Raw genomic sequence first — 20,718 nt, 5'->3', positions numbered from 1 at the left:
AATTTGAAAATTAATTACAATTAAAATTAAAAATTTACAAAGGAATTTTCTTTTAATTTTTTAAAATTTACAAATATAAATGATTTTTCTTTTAATTTGAGGATTTTTTTAATATAAAATTATTGATCTTTTAGAATAACATTTGAAAGTTAGTAGCAATCAACATTAAACATTTACAAATATAAAATATTTTTCTTTTAATTTGAAAATTTTTTTAATATAAAATTATTGATCTTTTAGAATAACATTTGAAAATTAGTAGCAATTAAAATTAAAAAAGTTACAAAAATAAAGGATTTTTCTTTTAATTTGAGAATTTTTTTAATATAAAATTATTGATCTCTTAGAAGAACATGTGAAAATTAGTAACAATTAAGATTAAAAATTTATGAATATAAATGATTTTTCTTTTAATTTGAATTTTTTTTTAACATAAAATAATTTAGTTCATACAAGAATATTTGAAAATTAATTATAATTAAAATTAAAAATTTACAAAGGAATTTTTTTTAATTTGAGAATATTTTTAGTATAAAATAATTGATTTCTTAGAAGAACACGTGAAAATTAATTGGAATTAAAAAAAAATTTTTGTAATGTATTTCAGATTCGAACTAATTTTTTTTTTAGTTCACCAATTGCAAGTAAAATCCTTTATTTTTATATTGAATTTGATAAAAAATACCACTTGGAAATTAATTAAAACAACATTATATCAAATTATATATAAAAAAAGGAATAATGAAAAGAATAGCTTAAAATAACGTTAACATTTATTACAATTAAAATTAAAAATTTACAAACATGAAAGATTTTTAGTTTAATGTGAGATTTTTTTATATCTAATAATTTATTTCATACAAGAATATTTGAAAATTAATTACAATTAAAATTACAAATTAAGTAAAAAAGTATAAGAATTTTTATTTTCATTTGACTTTTTTTAATATAAAATAGTTGATCTCTTGGAAGAACATTTGAAAATTAATCATAATTAAAATTAAAAACTTACAAAAATAGAGGATTTCCCTGTAAATTGGAGAATTTTGTTGGTATAAAATTATTCATCTCTTAGAAGAACATGAAAATTAATTGCAATTAAAATTAAAAATATACAAAAATAAAGGATTTTTCTTTTAATTCGAGAATTATTTTAGTATAAAATAATATTTCTCTTGAATATGTAAAAAATAGTAACAATTTTTCGATGGCGATGTTAGTTTGGAGGGCCCCATCGTGAAGAAGAAGGAATTTCCTGCATCACACTTTGTTGTGCCGACGACCACGCGACTGCCACCCCTGGAACCTGAAACAAGAGGAATATCCTTTCGACTGGAATCGCCGAACGGTGAGTTAACCTTATTTTACTTTGATTATTTAACCACTTTTTTCTTCCCTTTCTTTTTAATTCAATGTTTACACAGGTCAGCTACACCTAGTGAAAGAAATTAGTCCAAACAAATGCCTTACCTCAAAATGCATTTAATGTTTTCGATAAAAGTTCCGTGCCGATAAATCCCGTAGGAGGTCTCACTACGCTAAACTAATTGCAGGGGATTTGCCCGCGGCCCTGTTCTCAATACCCGGGAGAGAAATGATACTTCATCTGTACCAGGATTAATATGCCCAGGAAAACTTTCCCACTCGAGTCAAATTTATGTTTACAACAATATAGGGAGAAAAAACATCTTTGAAAAAAAAGGCCTCGGGCGTGAAATCGGGAAGGCCCTAATCCGTATTTCCAATCTGCAATTTTTACGGTGAATGCTCTTTTTTAATACATCATAACAAAAAAATTGTCCTAGCAGCAAATATGTTAGATAATCGATTTGTACGACAATACAACAATCTACATCCAAGATATTCTAAAAATGATAAATACAATATTCCATGAAAAATAGAAGATATAACTGATTTTTATGAACACATCATTTGCTGGAAATGGAACAAATTAACCTCCATCCATATCTAATTTTTTGGTATGGTCTGGTACCAGGGCATGCTTTATAAACTCAAACTCTTTCTACCCACCTATTATCTTACTCTTAAAACCTACCTAACCGATCTTTGCTTCAGACTGTGTGGCAACGAGTTCTGAGAAGTCAGATCGATACAAGCCCGGAGTGACGCAAGGGCCCATTCTTGGTCCCATCCTTTATATCATCTATACTGCTGACTTACCTATTCCCTATATTGCCATCAGAGAGAGAGCCAGGGTAGTGTGCGACAGAGAATCAGTGCAAGTGTCAGATAAGGAGAGAATCAGAGAGAGAAAAAGGTAGTGGAGTTGCGTGAAAGAAGAGGAGATGGTAGAATGTCATTATTTTTTCTTTCCCCTGCTCTTTCTGTATGCCTCACATTATGTATATCTATCTGCCTGACTCTCTTCCTCACTCTCTCTCCCTCGCTCACTCTCTCTCTCTCTCGCTCACTCTCTCTCTCTCTCTCTCTCTCTTACACTTGTTTTGGCACTTTCTGACACTTTACATGCTCTCTCTACCTCTCTCTCACTATCTCTGACACTATACACTCTTTCCCTCTTACTCTTACTCTGCGTTTCTTTCTAACATACACTCCTCTCTTTCTCTCCCTCTNCTCTCTCTCTCTCTCTCTCTCTCTCTCTCTCTCTCTCTCTCTCTCTCTCTCTCTTCTGCACACAAGACATAAGAAACAACATAACACTTTAGGACCGAAATCCGTGTTAACCGTCATCACTGTGTTACGGAATTTTCGGTACCGGGAAAGGAAAAGTACTTTGACAAAATTAATTTAGAGCTCGGGGTTTAGGGCAAGGTTCGAGACGTAATAAAGAGTAATGGAGATTTTACAGATAATTTTTGACGGTAGGTCCAAATGGGGCGGAGTACTGTTTCGCATATTAACAATTTGATTTGTTCGTTAGTGTAAGTTTTTAACTGTCTAGTATTTGTATAATAAGTTTTGTATCGTTTTTTTAGTTCCTGTTTCTTCAATTAAATATGGGGTTTCCATGTCAGTTTTTGTGAAAAAACCTTCTAGATATTTAACTATATCAGCAGTCGCATTATGTTGTTAAAGTAGAGTTGGAAATGTCGCTCGACGGATGGTAAAGGTTGTGTGGATACATTTATTTTGATTAATTTTATTCTCAATTTTTTCGTCTATTGACTGATATCCTTTCGAGGACTTGGATGTCGGAGGCAGCTGTCTCGGTTTCGATGCGAGAAGTGTATCTTTTGCGAACGAAGCAAGGAATGTGTTAGGAATTAGGAATATCGGCAGTGTATATTGTATATAGGAGAGGATCTAGGATGCTTCCTTGCGGTATTCCATCCCCGGCGAGGAAGAAAGAGAAAAGATCTGGACCTTCCAATTAAAAGTCATCAGCCAAATCGTCAAAGCTATTTATTACGTCACTAGCTTCACTATCCACAACGAATTCCTTTTCCTCAACTGATTCGTTCCCGAATCCAAAAGTTTCATACCAACCTCTCGACCCATCCTATTGCTCGAGTCCTCTTCACACAGTACCACTCGGCGGACCCGGCAAATCGGCTTAATCGACGATGCCTTCGAGACATCCTTGTCCATTAAACTCTTACGCGGAGTCATTGGCTAGTTTCTCATAGCATGTGTCCTCCGGGTACTGTGATCAGGTTTGAAATAATTAAATTTTGATTGATAAATACAAAAAAAAATTGTTTATGATATCACAGATCGTTATGATGTTACACCTTACAGCTGATATTGCTAACCATGATTTCTATGAGTGGTTTACCACAATTTTAGCATTGTTTTATGTTATACATTTTCGATTTAGTAAACGGATTATTTAATTTAACATAGAATGGTTGGTCGTTATGAAAGCGGTCTATAGCTATGGTCAATCGTTCGTTTCTGCAGTTTTCACAATGGCCGATCCAAAATAACTTATTTACTTATTTTTCCTAGACGGAGATAAATGTGGCAGCCTCTTTTTAGGAATGACTTATAAGCTGAGTTGGTAGGTTTGGACTTCCGGACCCGCACGCTTACATGTGCACACAGCACACAGGATTTTCCGGTATCCGAGGGTCCGACACTCCCTCGCCCCCCTCGACGAAACTGCCCGTCTAAATGGAAGATTTATTTCCAGAGCTTTTCTCTTACAAATAAACCCGTTGAAACTTTGAGAGAAAGCGGGAAAAGAGAAATAAATTTATTTCGGCTTGATACACGGACAGATCTGGAGCCTTTTGTCGCAAAGGGAAGGTACCGCCCCTCCTGTCGAAAAACTGACCACCGCGGTGATCTATTTTTTTAGTTTAGTTGCAATTTCAAATTTCAAGAGATGTTTTTTAATTGATCTACAAGGTGTTGAAAAGTCAATGATGGTTCTACCATGGCGTAAATAACACTATGGACACTGCCAGTCCCTTATTATGCAGTGGAGGGCAAAACTATTTCACCTATGTTAGACACTGGGTAAATTTTTCCTCATTCTGTCTTCTCCCCCATTTTTTGCATATTTCTTCGATAAGCTTGAGGTGTTTTGGGATGGTGGACGTAGCTTGTGTGGAATTTGAGTTACAAAATTTTAGAGTATTTTTTGTAGGTGGAAATGATGGTATTACTAACCAGCAATGAAAATAGTATATAGGATGGACCTAAGACTCCCCCCTTGAGAAACGTCAGCTAGTATTGTCCTGCAATCCGAGGATTTGTTGATGCTCCTCACCCTAAAGCAGCGGTCAGTTAAATAAGATTTCAGAATAAGGTAGGCTCTTAGGAAGCATTTAAGTTCATTAAGCTGAGCGCACACTTGATCGGCGGCGCGGCGCAGCGTGGAATTGTGAAGGTCCGCACACTATGTAAGAACTGCTCTCGTCCGCGTTGGTCGAATTTTCCCCCTCCATCTGACCAGTGCTGCGGTTTATTGTTGATGTTGCATTTCTAGTAGTCCCCACGTCATAATCGTTGGCTTCGTCTTTACAAATATGTTGTCCGAGGGCAGCGGAATATACCCGAACTCAAAGATTTCCGACCGCCCCGACGCACACAAGGGCGGTAGCGCGGCGCGGCGCGGAGCCGGATTCAGAAGTCTGGCAACTTCCTCCGAGCCGCGCCGCGTTACCCTACCGGCCTAGTGTGGGGGTTACATTCATTTCAATGTATGTTCTTGGGGGTTGGTTGTACCGCGACCAAGATAGGCACTACTAACGGTACCTTCGAGCAATAGGTTCACACTATGTTCTCGCCAGGAGCATCGCCACTAAGCCACTACGAGTACATTCTCATGTTGCAGGGTTTGGGCTTGGAACATTTTCTGCTACCCGGTAGTTCAGATGGTTATGCACTCTCCTCCATCTATGAAGACCCTGGTACCCAACCCTCGTCCGCTGCCACGAATCCAGCTTGTGCGCGTTAGAGAGGTTACCACGCTCCCAAGGCTACACCATTATGTTGTGCCTTGCATCCAAGGGTAAGGAGAGGTCTCAAGGAAACATGCCGTAGGACCTGGATTGAGAACGGGAAGTTACCGAGGACCGGACACCTTTTCAGGTTGCACCCCCCTCCCGGCTATGGGCTTTTCCCTTCCTTTTTGGTGGGCGGGTTTTTGGGGTTGGGTTGTTTCGCCTTGGGTTGTTCACTTAGGCCCCGGGCCGGGCGTTTGCCCAACCACGTTGGCAACCCCCTTTTGGTTCGGTTGGCTTTCGGGTTGGGGTTGGTTGCGGCCGTTGGGGTTTGGCTTTTCATTCCCGTTGGCCCCGTTGGAAGCCTGACCACCTCTCCCCCTGCATTTACCCAGGGTATCTGAGAATGAACAGCTTCAATCCGAGGTGTGTGCCATGCGGTCACATACCTCGGATTCGTCCCTCGAGATGACTGGTCAATGGGCGATCGATTCGTTCGACGCTTGAACGGCCATCTCATATCTTTTATCCACCCAGAGGAGCCATACCCCATTCAATGTGGGACTACGGTGACAATGGATGGTACAGTCCCAAGGCGGAGGGGGGGGGTGCAACCTGAAAAGGTGAGCCTCGTGTCCTCGGTAACTTCCCGTTCTCAGTGAAGTCAGTATTTGCTACTTCACTAAAACTGCTAGCCATTGGGTCTATTAAAATTCTGAATTTTACTTCTACGCTTTAATAAGGCCTTAATGATAGGCATATCATGGGAATAATTAATTTACTATTCAAATGGAGTAGAAGGTTGTTCTAGAAATAATTTTTGAGAAAAATAATCCTCGATTGTTAGCTTGTAGTGTATGTCTTCTTTTGTTCAGTAATGGGCTTGGATTTTAATTTTATCACCATAAAACGTGTTCCTCTTGGCTGCCCGATTGGTTGTTTTTCAAAAATCTCTTAACTATAAAAATAAATTTCAAATTCTCCGTTTTGACGGTTGTACTTCGTTTAAATCTAGTATAAAAAGAAAAGCAGTTAGTGAAAAATCGTACACCACCGGTTAGACTATCTAATATGTCGCGTGTGCGTGCTAGCGAATGATTTGATTTGTAAATTTACATATTTTGTCAGGAAAGACGTACCAGGAGGAGTCGCCGAGATGGGTTGTCGAGTTGTCAGCATCACTTGTCAGACCTTTTTATTCGCGGAATACGTTCCGTCGGGGTAACTTCCTTTCGGATGTCTCTTTTGAGGAAAACACTCGGGGGAGATGATTTTTTTACGTACTACGTGGGGGTTGTCTGATGATTTTCCGAGCTCTTTAACAAGAATTTCTGTTAGAGTACGTTTTCTGGTAGATTTTTTATAACATCGGCTTTTTTTATTAAATCCAGTTAATAAACAAAAATTTTACATTATGAAAACTTAAATTTTTAATTAACATTTCAATATCCGTTTTTCCACCCATTCCCTTAATATATCTTGAAGACGCCTCGGCATACTTTCTACCAGTGTGAATATTTCTCTTTGCTGGAGATTAGCCCATTCCTCAAGAAGAGACCTTTTAAGATCGTAGAGTGTATCAAGAAGTGATGGACGTGCTCTTATTCAGATTTTGAGGTTATCCTATAAATGTTGGATTGAATTGAAATCTGGAGAACGGGCAGGCCAGGCTAAGACCCTGACGTTATGCTGGTGAAGGTTTGTTCTATGCGAGCGACATGGGGACGGGCAATATCGTGCATTAGGATAGGATTGTCGCTGATTTCATCGAGGATAGGCAACGCACGATGTTTCAAAATTTCATCCACAGTTCGGTGGCCACCAGAGACCTTCCTCTAACGACAACCAGCTCTGTGCGAATCTCCATTGAGATGCCCGCCCACACCATCATTGAGCAACGTTGGAAAGGTTGGCACTGGGAAAAATTGCAGGCTTCGTACCTTCCATTTCGCTTCTTCACATTTTCTCCACACTCTTTCACGCCCATTTGGAGATCCTAGAGAAAATGTACATTAATATGTAAAAGGTCCTGCAGACCTACCGTCCAACATCCAATGGTTGTATTCTCGAGCAAATCTGTGTGTTCTGGTCAATTCTGGTCCTCTTACGGGGCGAAAAGCCAACAGTCCATACAGATTAAATCTTCTTCGAGCAGTGCGTTCAAAAATTTGGACACCTTGAACCTCCTGGAGCTGATGAATCGCTTGAACAACAGTAAATTGCCGGTCTCGCAAAATTCTCAGTCAAAAAACGGTCATCCTGTGGTTCTGTACCCTAAGGAGTCCAGACCGGGTTTTCATTGGTAGGACCCAGTTTCTGGAAACCGTCTAACCGTGTCGCGCAGAGTTTCGAATGGAACTCCCATGGCAAAAGCCGCATACCTGATGGAATTTCCATCATCAATAAGTGCCACACCACACGCAACATCCTCAGCACTAAGTGGCGATTTTACGTTTAACAATTGAAATTAAGAAAATAAAGATGAAAACTATACAGTTTATTGTTTCAGAATTCCAATGAGATTGAATAAACATTTTAAATTCCGTAAAAAGTAAACATTAAAAAAATACTTCAATTAATTATTCTTTCCATGTAAAGGCTTGGTTGAGTTAAAAAAGTGAGTGTCACGAGCGGGATTCGAACCCACGACCTTCGGCTAAATACGCCGCTACTCTACCACTTGAGCTTACGTGACTTCGATCCTCCCGGAGATCAACTCATCATCTCAATCGACAACCATTGGAACCTTCCATCTTTTTGCCATTTTCAAATGGTAATCGGATTGGATTCTCAGCGACTTCTGAAGTGGCGAGATGGAGAGTTGGTGTCCGAGAGGATCGAAGTCTCGATAGCCCAAGTGGTCGAGTAGCGGTGTATCTAGCTGAAGGTCGTGGGTTCGAATCCCGCTCGTGACACTCACTTTTTTAACTCAACCAAGCCTTTACATGGAAAGAATAATTAATTGAAAAATTCCTTTATCCTTGTTTTGGATTAATGATTAAGTGTTTTTACCTCTAATTGATATTCCCAATTTAAAACGTACCATAAACAAATTGGTAAAAACAATTAGACAAATTAAGAGTAGAATTTTCTTTAATCGAGAAAATTAAAAAAAAAAATCAATTTGGTGTAATTTTTTGCCTGTCAGTGTAATTTATGAGGGTTTAAACGTAGTGCTGTGGGAAATTTTTCTTCTCCTCCAACGATGAGTATTTCAGATATCAGAAAGATTTAGGTTTTTAGAGTTTGGAGTTCCAGACTGGAGTGCAACAGAAAATACATTTTTACTCAGTACTGCTATTTGTATTTATCTGGTAAAATATATTAGAGCTTACGTTTATAAATTTAAAAAAGTGCAAATTCATCAATCGGAAAATTTTAAAGCTTGATTTCAACGCGTTGTTTCTTCTATCTAGTACTTTATATTTCATTTGAGTTAATTTTTTTCTATAAGAAGATAGGAAATTTTCTCAAATGGGATCAAGCCCTATGTGCACAAGAGGAAAGGAAGCTTAAATTTATTACCTGTTTTATATTGGATTTGCCTCAGGGCCCTTATGACCCCCCTTAGGCGGTATCTCAGCTTTTCCCAATGGACAAATTAAATCACGTTTCGTTTAGCCCCCAAAGGGCGACGGGAGGGCTCGACCTTAACAATCTAATAATTATAATTATCCTTTTATGCCTTTTTATACTTTTCGGTACGAAATAAAGTTTTTTGAAATTTGCAATTCTCCAAGTTAAAAAACGGTCATCCTGTGGTTCTGTTACCCTAGGTCGTCCAGAACCGGGCTTTCTATGGTAGGAAACTCTAATGGCAATAGCCGCTTACCTGATGGAACTTCCACCGTCAATAAGTGCCACACCATCCGCAACATACATTTTCAAATGTCCTGCCTTAATTGCGCAAGGAATCCCCTGTTTAATCCATTCAACATATAAGGAATCTGCCTCAAAAATAAAAACATACTCTTTGGTTTGGGTTTGTGTCTCTCCACTATGTAATTTACACAATATTGCCTCTACACGTGTATTACAAGCCCAAACCAAAGGATTATAGCATTTTTCAGTCAAATGAAACTTTTTTCAATCAAATGAGACCTTTTTTCAATCAAATGAAACTTTTTTTAATCAAATGAAACCTTTTTTCAATCAAATGAAACCTTTTTCAATCAAATTAAACTTTTTTCAATCAAATGAAACCTTTTTTCAATTAAATTAAACTTTTTTTCAATCAAATGAAACCTTTTTTCAATCAAATGAAACTTTTTTTTTCAATCAAATGAAACCTTTTTTCAATCAAATGAAATCTTTTTTCAATCAAATGAAATCTTTTTTCAATCAAATGAAACCTTTTTTCAATCAAATGAAACTTTTTTCAATCAAATGAAACCTTTTTTCAATCAAATGAAATTTTTTTTAATCGAATGAAACCTTTTTTCAATCAAATGAAACTTTTTTCAATGAAATGAAACCTTTTTTTCAATCAAATGAAATTTTTTTTCAATTAATGAAACCTTTTTTCAATCAAATGAACCTTTTTTTCAATCAAATGAAACCTAAAACCTAATGATAATAATTATGTAGGGGAATAAATAAATGACATTATAGTACTAACAATAATTTTTATGATGATTGAATATTAATATTACAATAATTGAATCGTAAGGCTTAGGTACTAGAACCTTTCTTGTGAAGATCCGTATTCATCAAACCCCGTCGAAGTTTAGTGGGATAGAAAAGTGTTTTTGAGCGAGCAACAACTTTCTGTGATATAAATTATAAATGATGGAGTGGAGTGGATTCAATCCTTTTTAAAAAGATGGTTCCTGCTCACAATAAGTTGTTTCGCAATTATCCGGATTTCGAGCCCTTTAGCTCATCATCAGATTGAAGGTCGTTTTCGCGTTGACGGAGGTATCAGCGGGTTCACTTTTGCAATTCATGTCGAGAGACGTATTTGTTGAAACCCTTCTATCACAGAAAGTTTTTGCTCACTCAAAAACACTTTTCTATCCCACTTAATTAAACTTCGACAGCGTGGATGTAGAAAAGTTTGATGAATACGGATCTTCACAAGAAAGGTTCTTGTACCTAAGCCCAACGATTCAATTATTGTAATATTAATATTCAATCATCATAAAAATTATTGTTAGTTTCATTCCCTAATTTCGTGGTCCGCTTGACCAATTAATATATTACAATTAATTAAGGTTTTTAGTTGAGATAAAAAATGGCAAAAAGGAGGGAAAGTTCAAAAGGTGCGGTTGAGTTGGGAGATTGGTGTCCGAGTGGATCGAGGTCACGATAGCTCAAGTGGTAGAGCAGCGGCGTATCAAGCCGAAGATCGTGGGTTCGAATCCCGCTCGTACCATTGACTTTTTTATCTCTACTAAAAACCTTAATTAATTGCAATTATTGTTAGTACTATAATGTCATTTATTTATTCCTCTACATAATTATTATCATTAGGTTTTAGGTTTCATTTGCTTGAAAAAAGGTTTCATTTGATTGAAAAAAGTTTCATTTGCTTGAAAAAAGGTTTCATTTGCTTGAAAAAAGGTTTCATTTGCTTGAAAAAAGGTTTCATTTGATTGAAAAAAGTTTCATTTGCTTGAAAAAAAGGTTTCATTTGCTTGGAAAAAGGTTTCATTTGATTGAAAAAAGTTTCATTTGGTTGAAAAAAGGTTTCATTTGCTTGGTAAAAGGTTTCTTTTGCTTGGAAAAAGGTTTCATTTGATTTAAAAAAAGTTTCATTTGCTTGAAAACGTTTCATTTGCTTGGAAAAAGGTTTCATTTGATTGAAAAAAGTTTCATTTGGTTGAAAAAAGGTTTCATTTGCTTGGTAAACGGTTTCTTTTGCTTGGAAAAAGGTTTCATTTGATTGAAAAATGCTATATTTCTTGACTCCACACTACCATAAATCGTGGGGAGGATTTACAATTTTTAAGCATTTCTATACAATTTAATCAAATTTCATACCAATTAGAACCATGCCACTTAGAGATTGGAAAACCCGCACTTTTTAAGGATTGGATTAAAATTGCTCACTTAATGAATCGAATCAGCTTTTTTCATGGCTCGCTCTCAGTAAATTTTTTCCTACTCATCATTCCAGAGGTAAATTTTAAATTCTAAACCTTTACTGGGGAGGACAAAAATAAACACGTTATACAGGTCAGAATGTATCCAAAAATGAAAAAAGGAAAAGAAAGAACCTTATGATAAAAAAAACTTAAACAAGACTGACAAACTAAATTCCTCAGTTAGGTAGGGCTAAACTCAGAGGAGTGATATGACCGGTCATTGAAATCTGAGAAAGCATAACATGGGTATATTCAGTACTGCCCCCATTTGTAGGTTATGCGATGGGTTGGAACCTCACTTCATCCCCGAATGCTAAGTGACATAGGATATCAATCAGACCACAAAGTGAATAAAAAAAAGGCTTGAGACATTGAACTGAACGAACGAACTAGGAATAGCACAATAGCCAGAAAGCTGCAGTGCTTGGGTAATACCAAACCACCCTTCATAGTATCCTCTCATATCATCATTATCATGTTACCTTAGATTCCTTTGTGTCTTGTACTCACAGGTTACCTGATTGCGATTTCCCAGATCTTTTAGGCATTCCCAGACCTTGAGTTGAAGGTGGAATTAAAGCCTTCAGAGCTTCATGTCAGTCTGAGAATGTAAATGTACCCAGGCCCTGAAGATGACCCGAATAAAGGTCGAAACGCGGCAAAAACGGAAACAACAGGCCTCTAAGCAACACACATTTCAGTCCATTATTGAGTATTACTTGTGCACAGTGTTCTATTGCAAAATTGGTTAATTGTAAAAACTAGAGATTTGGTTAGGTCAAAATTTAAGAAAATGAATTGTTGTAATAATACTTAATGTTCTTATCTACAAAGGTACCACTTATGCTAAACCTACAATGATTCCTTGTACAAAGTCTAGGAATGATATTTTTGTGTTCATATCTGATGAAACTTATTTTAGGAGGATTTTTCTTACCACTTGAGCTAGCGTGACAGTCCCAGCAGCGGCGTATTAAGCCGAAGGTCGTGGGTTCGAATCCCGCTCGTGATACTTGCTTTTTTATCTCAAACAAGACCTTACATAAAAAGAATAATTAATTGAAATAATTAATATGGTCAATTAGACCACTTAACATAAATGGTTTCAATTTATATTTATTGCCGAATTATATTATAATGTCATTTGCTCATATTTTTAAAAAACTTTTTTCTTCATGGAAAATATATTAAGAATCTGTAGCGAATAGTTAGTCAACTATGAACCTTAGAGTGAGCACGCGAGGTATTTATTTTGTCCTCTACTTTTCCCTGTGGTCGAGCCGTGCAGAGTTCATGGTAAAGTTTGTCCAAAGTTTGCCGTATAATTTGGTCCTCGGCTCCCATGACGCCACCTGTCAGGATTTCTAAGGCGGAGTCTGACTTAAAAAAAAGCCAACCGGTGGACAAGACGTCCACCCTCTGACAGTTTATCCGTTCACTGGCGTTCGATTGACTTTCTTTCCTCCACTGGTTGAAATTAAAAATCAAAAAACAGTACGTTTGTCATGGGTCGCCGACAGGGCCTATCTGCAGTTTCCAGGGCAATAATTGATCCTTTAATAATGTCGGTAGAATGGAAACTCGCCCACATCTATAAATAGCGAGGATTTATTCCGGGTATTTAATAAACGGTTTACGGGGATACGTGGAAGTGCCGGTTTCACCATATATCCCTCGGGCTGAGGGTAGTTCCTGGAATTTCCTAACCCCTTTTTGTAATTGGCCCTTTCTAAAACGTATGCACTATAATTTATTTAAAACACTTGATAAACACTGCTAAAACGCACAACGTTGAAGCAAAATTGGAAATTTTGGCACGATCTCTCTAAACGGCTCATAGGATCAGGGGCAAAGCTTCGGCAAAGCCTTCTTGCCTACACAACGCTCCAACACGCTAAGTAATTAAATGGTTCGTGTTTGTTGAAGTAGAATATCAGAAAACGCTTTCAATATATATTGGAAAAACAGTCATAGATTGAAATAATAAAGGTGGGATGAGTAGTAGATTCACTTTTTGTACATGATGATAGCTAAGTTTCTTAAGAGATTTGGATGAACTTGAGTAAGTCAAATTTGTCCTATTTTGATTGGGGTAGATACGTCAGGGACATCGAAGGCATTCTTCTAATTCTAAAGTTCTAACTGTCCGATCCTTCCGTTTTGATAGACAGAAATCCCTCAAGGTAGTGTCCTTGGTCCAATGATATAATTAAAACTTACTGCTGATCCTAATCACCCCAACACTTCCCTGTCCAGATTTGCAGACAATATTGAAAACCTGTCTGCTCACAATGATCTTGAACAACCGGTCATACCAACCCCCGGTAGAGGTGAGCAGATCGACCTACTTTCGGTCTTACATGGTAATGAGGAAGCGGGGTTTGTGCTCTCCAGGTAATGCAGGCTTATTGTACCTTCCTAGTTCCCTAGTTGAGTACAGCGAATAGTACAGCGCATCATCCATCTCTAGGCTGTAAAAGCGCTTCGAGTTTAATGTGGATCAAGGTTTGTGACAAAGTAACAATAAAGTCGTAACGTTGGAGAGTTCCCAACCTCTCTATTTATCATAACTCGGTAGGAGAGTGGTTAAGGTTTCAGACTCTCGGCTAGTAAATCCCGCGGTCGTTGGTTTGAGCCCCACCGTCGCCTCTGGACATTTTTCTGACCCCTACGGGAACCGGTGGCCGCAATTGAATGAAATTGACTCGGCACTATTCAATGGAAGGTCTGGGGCCAGATCGGATCTCATGGCCCTGAATTTGGTCCCAACCCCCTTCAGAAATTAATTTCCTCGATGGAAGAACACTGGCACAACGGGGCTCAATACACTCGCATTTCGCTAGCTGCCCAAAAATGGAGCCAAGAGTAAAGTACAATAAACTGTATAGCTGCTCAGGGGGACGACAAAAGAAGAAAAAATGGCAACGGCTATTTCAACCGCCATCGCAACCGCAAAATCGTAACGACAGTATCACATCAAAGGCTTGCTGCTCAGTGGCGTAGGGTATCCTCTTAGCATGGTTTGAAAAAGGTGCCAATCTATGTTTAATATAGGCGCAGACATGCTACAACCCGTGTAAATTAACGAAATCCTATGCCATATATAGAGAGCACACCGAAACCGCAACATCGGATTTAAGTTTCAAGGTCAGGGACGTGTTTCCTCCTAACATGTCTGGACAGGACTGCATAATAGAGTTTCTAGATTAAGAAGGGAGCGTCATCCCGTGTCATCTGAAGAGCGGTGGCGATATGGTATCTTCAGATGACCATATCGCCACTGCAAAACCATAACATCAAAATGTCGGAACGTGACGTAGGAATTAGGTTCATGCATGCGACGACGCACTACCCACTGAGCATATGTTTGGGATGGTATGGTATGATAGTAAGGATTTGAGCTCCCCACGCACTGGAGCTTCCTGGTTTATTGTACCTTCCTAGTTCTTTAGTTCAGTGAGATAGACTAAATCCTTCTCCCTAGAAGTATCAAGTCATTGACTGCCGCTGCTATAATTTCATAAGGTTTTTCCGTACGTTGGGTTAAATCTCCATTGAGCTGTTGCTTCGCATTTGAAAATGATATGGGTTACTGTTTCCTTTTCCTCATTACACATTCTGCAGCTGGGATCATCGTTGTATATGCTCGTGTTGCGTAGAGGTTTTCTCAGATGCCAGTGACCAGTTAACATAATCACTCCTATGAGTCTAGCCCTCGCCAATTGCAGAAGTGAGTTTTCCAGTCTTGGTGAGGGTTGTTTCATAAGTTTACTATGTCTAGCGCTGCTAGGGTTTATCACTTCTCTTTTTGTTTTGTCTGGATCCATTCTGCTATGGATAATTCTATATTTCTTTTGGTTATCCCAAATATAGGACCAGGGCCTGTATGGTCTTGCAGATCCTCCTCTAGCCAGTTCTTCTCTAGCAAGATATCATCAGGTTGTTGCGTTTCCCCAGGTTTTGGAGATTGTGGAAGCACTCGCTGACTAATTTTGATGAGATCTTTTTACATCCTAACGCTTTTATAGCTACTTGGCTATCCGATCTTAAGAGGATTTTTTTGCAGTGTAACCTCTTTTCAGATTTTCTAGGGCACAAACGTCGATGGTATATATTTCTGCTTGAAAGATGGAAGTGTACTTCCATAATGAATTTGATTGTTCATATCTTGTACAAAACACACCCAATCCGTTTCCTTCGTTTGTTTTGGAGTCATCTATATACGTGTTTTGCTCTCCTGAGTTCTTCCTTTCCTTTATGGTCCGTTGAGACTAAACATGCTGTATGACAATATGAGGCTGGGCATTCACCTCCAGCAAAAGCATCCAATTTCTAATCCTTCCAGTTCTAAGCCGTCCATTGGTGTGCAAACATTTTTTGGTTATTGGCCTATGAGCCATAGCCATATCCTATCCATGACCTCAACGTCCCTTAAATGTTCCACGCCATCCCGATATAAAAAATGACACTTCTATTGTAACTCACTGGTCATTCCATTCCCTTAGTATGCTTACATTGGAGTATACAGCATAATGTCTTTGATAATAAAGCCTAAGTCCAATATTTTACCATATTCGTTATAATCATAGATATGTTATTATTATGCTTAAAATAAAATTCGTAAAATTTTAAAAACAATTAAAATATAAAAGATAAAATATTTATGATATTAATATGCTTTAATTGTCAAATTTTATTACACTAGTATAAATTTTAAATTGGTAATAATTTCGAGTTTTAAGTTTAATAGCAAGCCACTAATGTTTAATTTTAGAATGCGTAACGTAATTTTAAATGATTTATTATTTTGAATTTAACAGTGGACTAAAGTTCAGAACTAATAAAAAGTCATTAATGTTTCATTTTTGCATACTTAAAATGGTTTCTAACTTTGAACGTAAAATATTTCATGGGTATTAATAAAGGAACTTTCATGAATTTTTTGTACCATTAACTTCTTGTTATAAAACGTTTATACTTTTGCATGTACCAATGGAGGTACCTTCCTGGGCACTTAATGATTTAAGTTTATAAAAACTAAATTTTTATGATCTTTATGAATAATAATAAAACAATTAATATTTGATTTACTGTCCTTAACATGAACCATTAAAAGTTCATGTTTCAAATACAAAACAAACGCCTCATACGCCCATCACTACTACAGCCAATCTGGTTGTAAGCAATTGAAATGTTAGATACAACTGAGCGTTTCATCCTTCAAACGTGTTGAACTTTGAAGATGGAAGGTGTTCCGCAAGGCAGCATTCATGGCCCTATTCTCTTTTCACTGCTTTCCTATCAAACCCAATGCAATACTTCTCACATATGAAAGCACAGATCCAGTAGTAGCTCCTAAAACCATCTGTCCCGTTTCGAAGAATGGTTCAAAAAATGGACACAACGAAACCTAGCAAATAACTTTCCAGCTTAGATATCTCCTACTGTCTACTAAAACCCTATTTCTTTCCCAGCAATAGTGTCGTCCGTTATTTCGGGCTAGGCAACACAACTGCACCAAACATTCAATTGTACTTTGGAGTTGAACCCTGTGTTCCAGGGTCCTAACCAGTTAGTCCAGTCCAACATGCCATGTTTTACTATATGGTATAATACAAGTCTATACCACACAGAACTCCAAGTCCCACTTATCCTCGAAACAGCAAGGTCTAGGTCGCCCTGTAATCTTTGGTACTTCTTAGGGGTGCTTACTCTACAGAAATCATCAAGGTGGGGTAAGCAGGTAGATTAGCTTTTTGTAAATTTAGAAGTTCTCAAATGTGTGAGAAGAACCATCATTTACAAAAAGGGCTATACTCTGTCTTTGCTCAAGTATATTTTTTGGTGGGTGTTAATTGTTTGATTTACCTTAGTGCAATTTTGCTATTGAAGACAACATCAGTGTATTATGATGGATTATTTTAATGGCTAGGGTCGAAGTCGTGCGGCATTGGAGTGCTGTTATCTGCTTGAGTATATTTAAAGTTAGGACGTAATCAATATCATTGTTGGATGGACAATTATTTGATGATCTTAGATCGGGATGGTTCTATAGGCTGTGGTTCTTCTTAGGAGTGCTGTTATTTGCTGGAGTGTATTTTTCATAAGGACTTAGACCGTATCAATGCAGCATGAGCAATTATTCGAAGAGCTTGGATTGCGATGGTTCTATAGGCTTGGGTTCTTCTTAGGAGTGCTGTTATCCCCTTCAGTAAATTTCGATTAGGCGAAGTCAAAATCTATGTTGCTTAGCAATTATTCGTAGAGCTTGGATCGAAGTGCTTCTGTAGTTTATGGTTCTTTTAGGAGTGCTGTTGTCTGCTTCAGTATATTTTTAGTTTGGACGTAAACAATATCAATGTTACAAGTGCAATTATTCGAAGAGCTTGGACCGCGTTGGTTCTATAGGCCTAGGTTCTTCTTAGGGGTGCTGTTATCTGCTTCTGTATATTTTTGGTTCGGACGTAGACAATATCAATAGTACATGAGCAATTGGGTGGTATAATGCTGTTAAGGCTCGAGGCCCTGAAAAGTGGCACCTCGTGTCCTCATCCACGTCCCTCTCTCAATCCGTACCTTCACTCTTTCCTATGACCCCTCCCAACCCTTGGTTACAAGGGGGGTGTCCGGGCACAAAATAATAGTGCAGCCCTGAGGGCGTGGCAAACTCTCTAAAGCACAAGTTGTACTCGTGTCGGCCACGGGTAGGCATGTGCGGCGGGTGCCTCATCAGAGGCACAAAAGGGTTAGGGTACCAGATCCTGTCTGCATAGACGGGGGAGGGTGCATAACCATCTGTACTACGGTATAACAGAAATGTTCCGAAATTCAGCCCCTGTTACACTGGGAATGGATTTGTATGGTAAGTGGTGACGCCCCTGGCGGGAAATTAGAGAAGAGGCTGTCTTCTACCTGTGACCTTCGCACGAAACTTGCGTATAACCACCATTATACACCGGCCTCACGGGATACGGCGGATCGGATGCTGAAAAGCCCCCTCGAATGCGTGAGTAGTGGCGGATGGGAACGGGTAGTGAATCGGGTGCTCCTACTCGAGGAAGCTTTGCACGTAGGTGTAGGCGGTCTCCTCTAAGAGGTGGTTAGCAATTCCAATTTAAACAAAACCGCGGCCGGAGCGGATCCGGTAGTTTCTACGCTAGGGAAGCTCCACTACTCTGGGAGGTAGAAGTCGCCTTCTCTACCGAGGGAGGGCGCGGGAGAACAGGCTTATGTATTTCGACTTAGGTAGCCGTTTGTGCGCGGAGTACGGTTCGATGCTCAATGCAGACCCGACCACTCGGAATGGGCAAGCGGAGAGCGAGGTTGCCTTGGCCCCTGGGGGCTGAGCTGCCTCTACACCAATGCTGCGGCAGTAACACCCTTCTGTCATATGCGGAGGTGCGTCAGCTCTCAGCTTGAGAATCGAAACGTCCGATAAGGCCGAATAGGCTAGGTGCGGACGTTAAATATCCTCCTTTTTAGAAGGAAAGTACTGAGCAAATATTCGAAGAGCTTAGATCGAGGTGGTTCTGTAGGCTTTGGTTCTTCTTGGGAGTGCTGTTATCTGCTCCGATATATTTTTGGTTCGGACGTAGACAATATCAATGTTGCATGAGCAATTATTGTTTGAAAAGGTAATCTTTTTAGCAAACGTTATAAAGTACGAATGCCCTTTTTTTTCCCCCGCCAGTCAGCATCTATGGCCATTACCGGCACCTCGCATATTAACAATTCTCGCGTTTTCGAGTTGGGTATTTTGGTACCCCGCGCTGTTCGTCACTCGCCCCCTTATAAACTGTTAATTTCCCTCAATTAAAAGAACAACTTTTACACATATTGACAGATTACCGAGGTACTCGATATTCCGTCAGTAACCCGTTCTCACTCATAACAACATACACCCTATACTAATCCTAAACTGACATTTGGCGGGCCGTCATGGTGCTGCGCATGCCGACGACGACCTGCCCTCATTTATACACACCTACACTGTTTGAACATACATTCCATCCTTGCTAATAAGTACATTCACTCCAATAACTACGCTCATCTACTAAACGCATTCACTATGTACAGATAAAAACAACATTCTTACTCACAACATTCACTGCAATATCCTAGCCACTACATACATACGAAATCCAGTTCTGCTAAGGGGGTGGATCAAATTAATTGATTTGCGTTCTCAGATATCTAAATAATTTCTTTATGTGGTAACTATTATGTTCTAGAGTTGCTCGTTGGTCGGAAGGTAGGTCGCACCTTTCTCGGTATACTCTTAAGCTATTGCATTCTTCAAATAGATGTCTTACCGTTACCAGGTCTCCGCACAGAGGGCAACTTTTGCATCTTCTCCCCACCAGGAGATGGCCGTGCGTGAGACGGGTGTGACCTATCATCAACCTTGTTAGTATTGTTTTATCTCGTTTCTTTAAGTTCTCCACGGGCCATGGCCTCACCGTTTCTTTATGCACTTCTAATTTTTCATTCATCTCGTTCCAGCGGGCCTGCCATTCATTGTAGATTAAATTTCTCATTTTTCTTTTCAGATCTTCCGGGCTGATCAGGATAACCGGGTCGTGCGGGCTGGCAGCAGCAATACCCTTTGTTATATTTCTTTTAAAAATTAAGATGATGATTTGATTTTTTCAAACGAAAAAATAAATAATATATTATAATTTAAAAAATACATCGTTCATATCGGCCATTTTTGTAAAAAGACTATACAAAAGTTTTATTTTTCCTTTGTATATAATTTATTTTGACATCTAGAATTTGTGTAAATATGTTGAACTTATAATGAGCTATAAAAAATGATTATTAAAATCCCACGCCGAAAAAGCAGTTGTAAATGGTATTTTCAGCGGTGGCAAAACGATTTTATGAAATATCCTATAAAGCGGAGTGATGTACGAGCAAGTGGTGAGGCATTAATCGGTAAGGACATCGAAAGGCCTAATCACTCAAACAGGAACGGGGGCTTTAGTACTAGTGCTAACGATTTTGTAATTTCCACCCTGGGAAAGTGAAATTAGGCGGGTAAGAAAGTTTGAAATATTATGTAATAACTCGGCAGTTAACCGTGCTCCCCCGGCCCAACCTCTAATGAACACTGTAAAATAACGCGACTCGGTATTGATTTGTGTAATAACCGCGGCTGAAATATATCGTTCTTATAAGAACGATGTTATAACATGGTCTGCGCGGCGCCGCCGCCTCTCAAACCCGAACACTTGCAAAGGCGGAGGTTGACAACTTTA

General features: G+C 38.6%; 1 long non-coding RNA gene across 1 annotated transcript; it reads left to right on the top strand.

Moving 5' to 3' along the window:
• Window positions 1-1,223: 1,223 nt before the first annotated feature.
• LOC112127691 lies at window positions 1,224-20,093 on the top strand. The gene is made up of 3 exons (XR_002910686.1): window positions 1,224-1,348; window positions 19,780-19,864; window positions 20,008-20,093. It is a non-coding gene; the product is annotated as an uncharacterized LOC112127691 (long non-coding RNA).
• Window positions 20,094-20,718: the final 625 nt, after the last annotated feature.

This window comes from Cimex lectularius, unplaced genomic scaffold, assembly GCF_000648675.2.
Source record: "Cimex lectularius strain Harlan isolate CLEC.00 unplaced genomic scaffold, Clec_2.1 scaffold174, whole genome shotgun sequence".
Lineage (NCBI taxonomy): Eukaryota > Metazoa > Arthropoda > Insecta > Hemiptera > Cimicidae > Cimex > Cimex lectularius.
The sequence above is the reverse complement of the archived record's forward strand: the minus strand, read 5'-3'. Positions and strand labels throughout refer to the sequence as shown.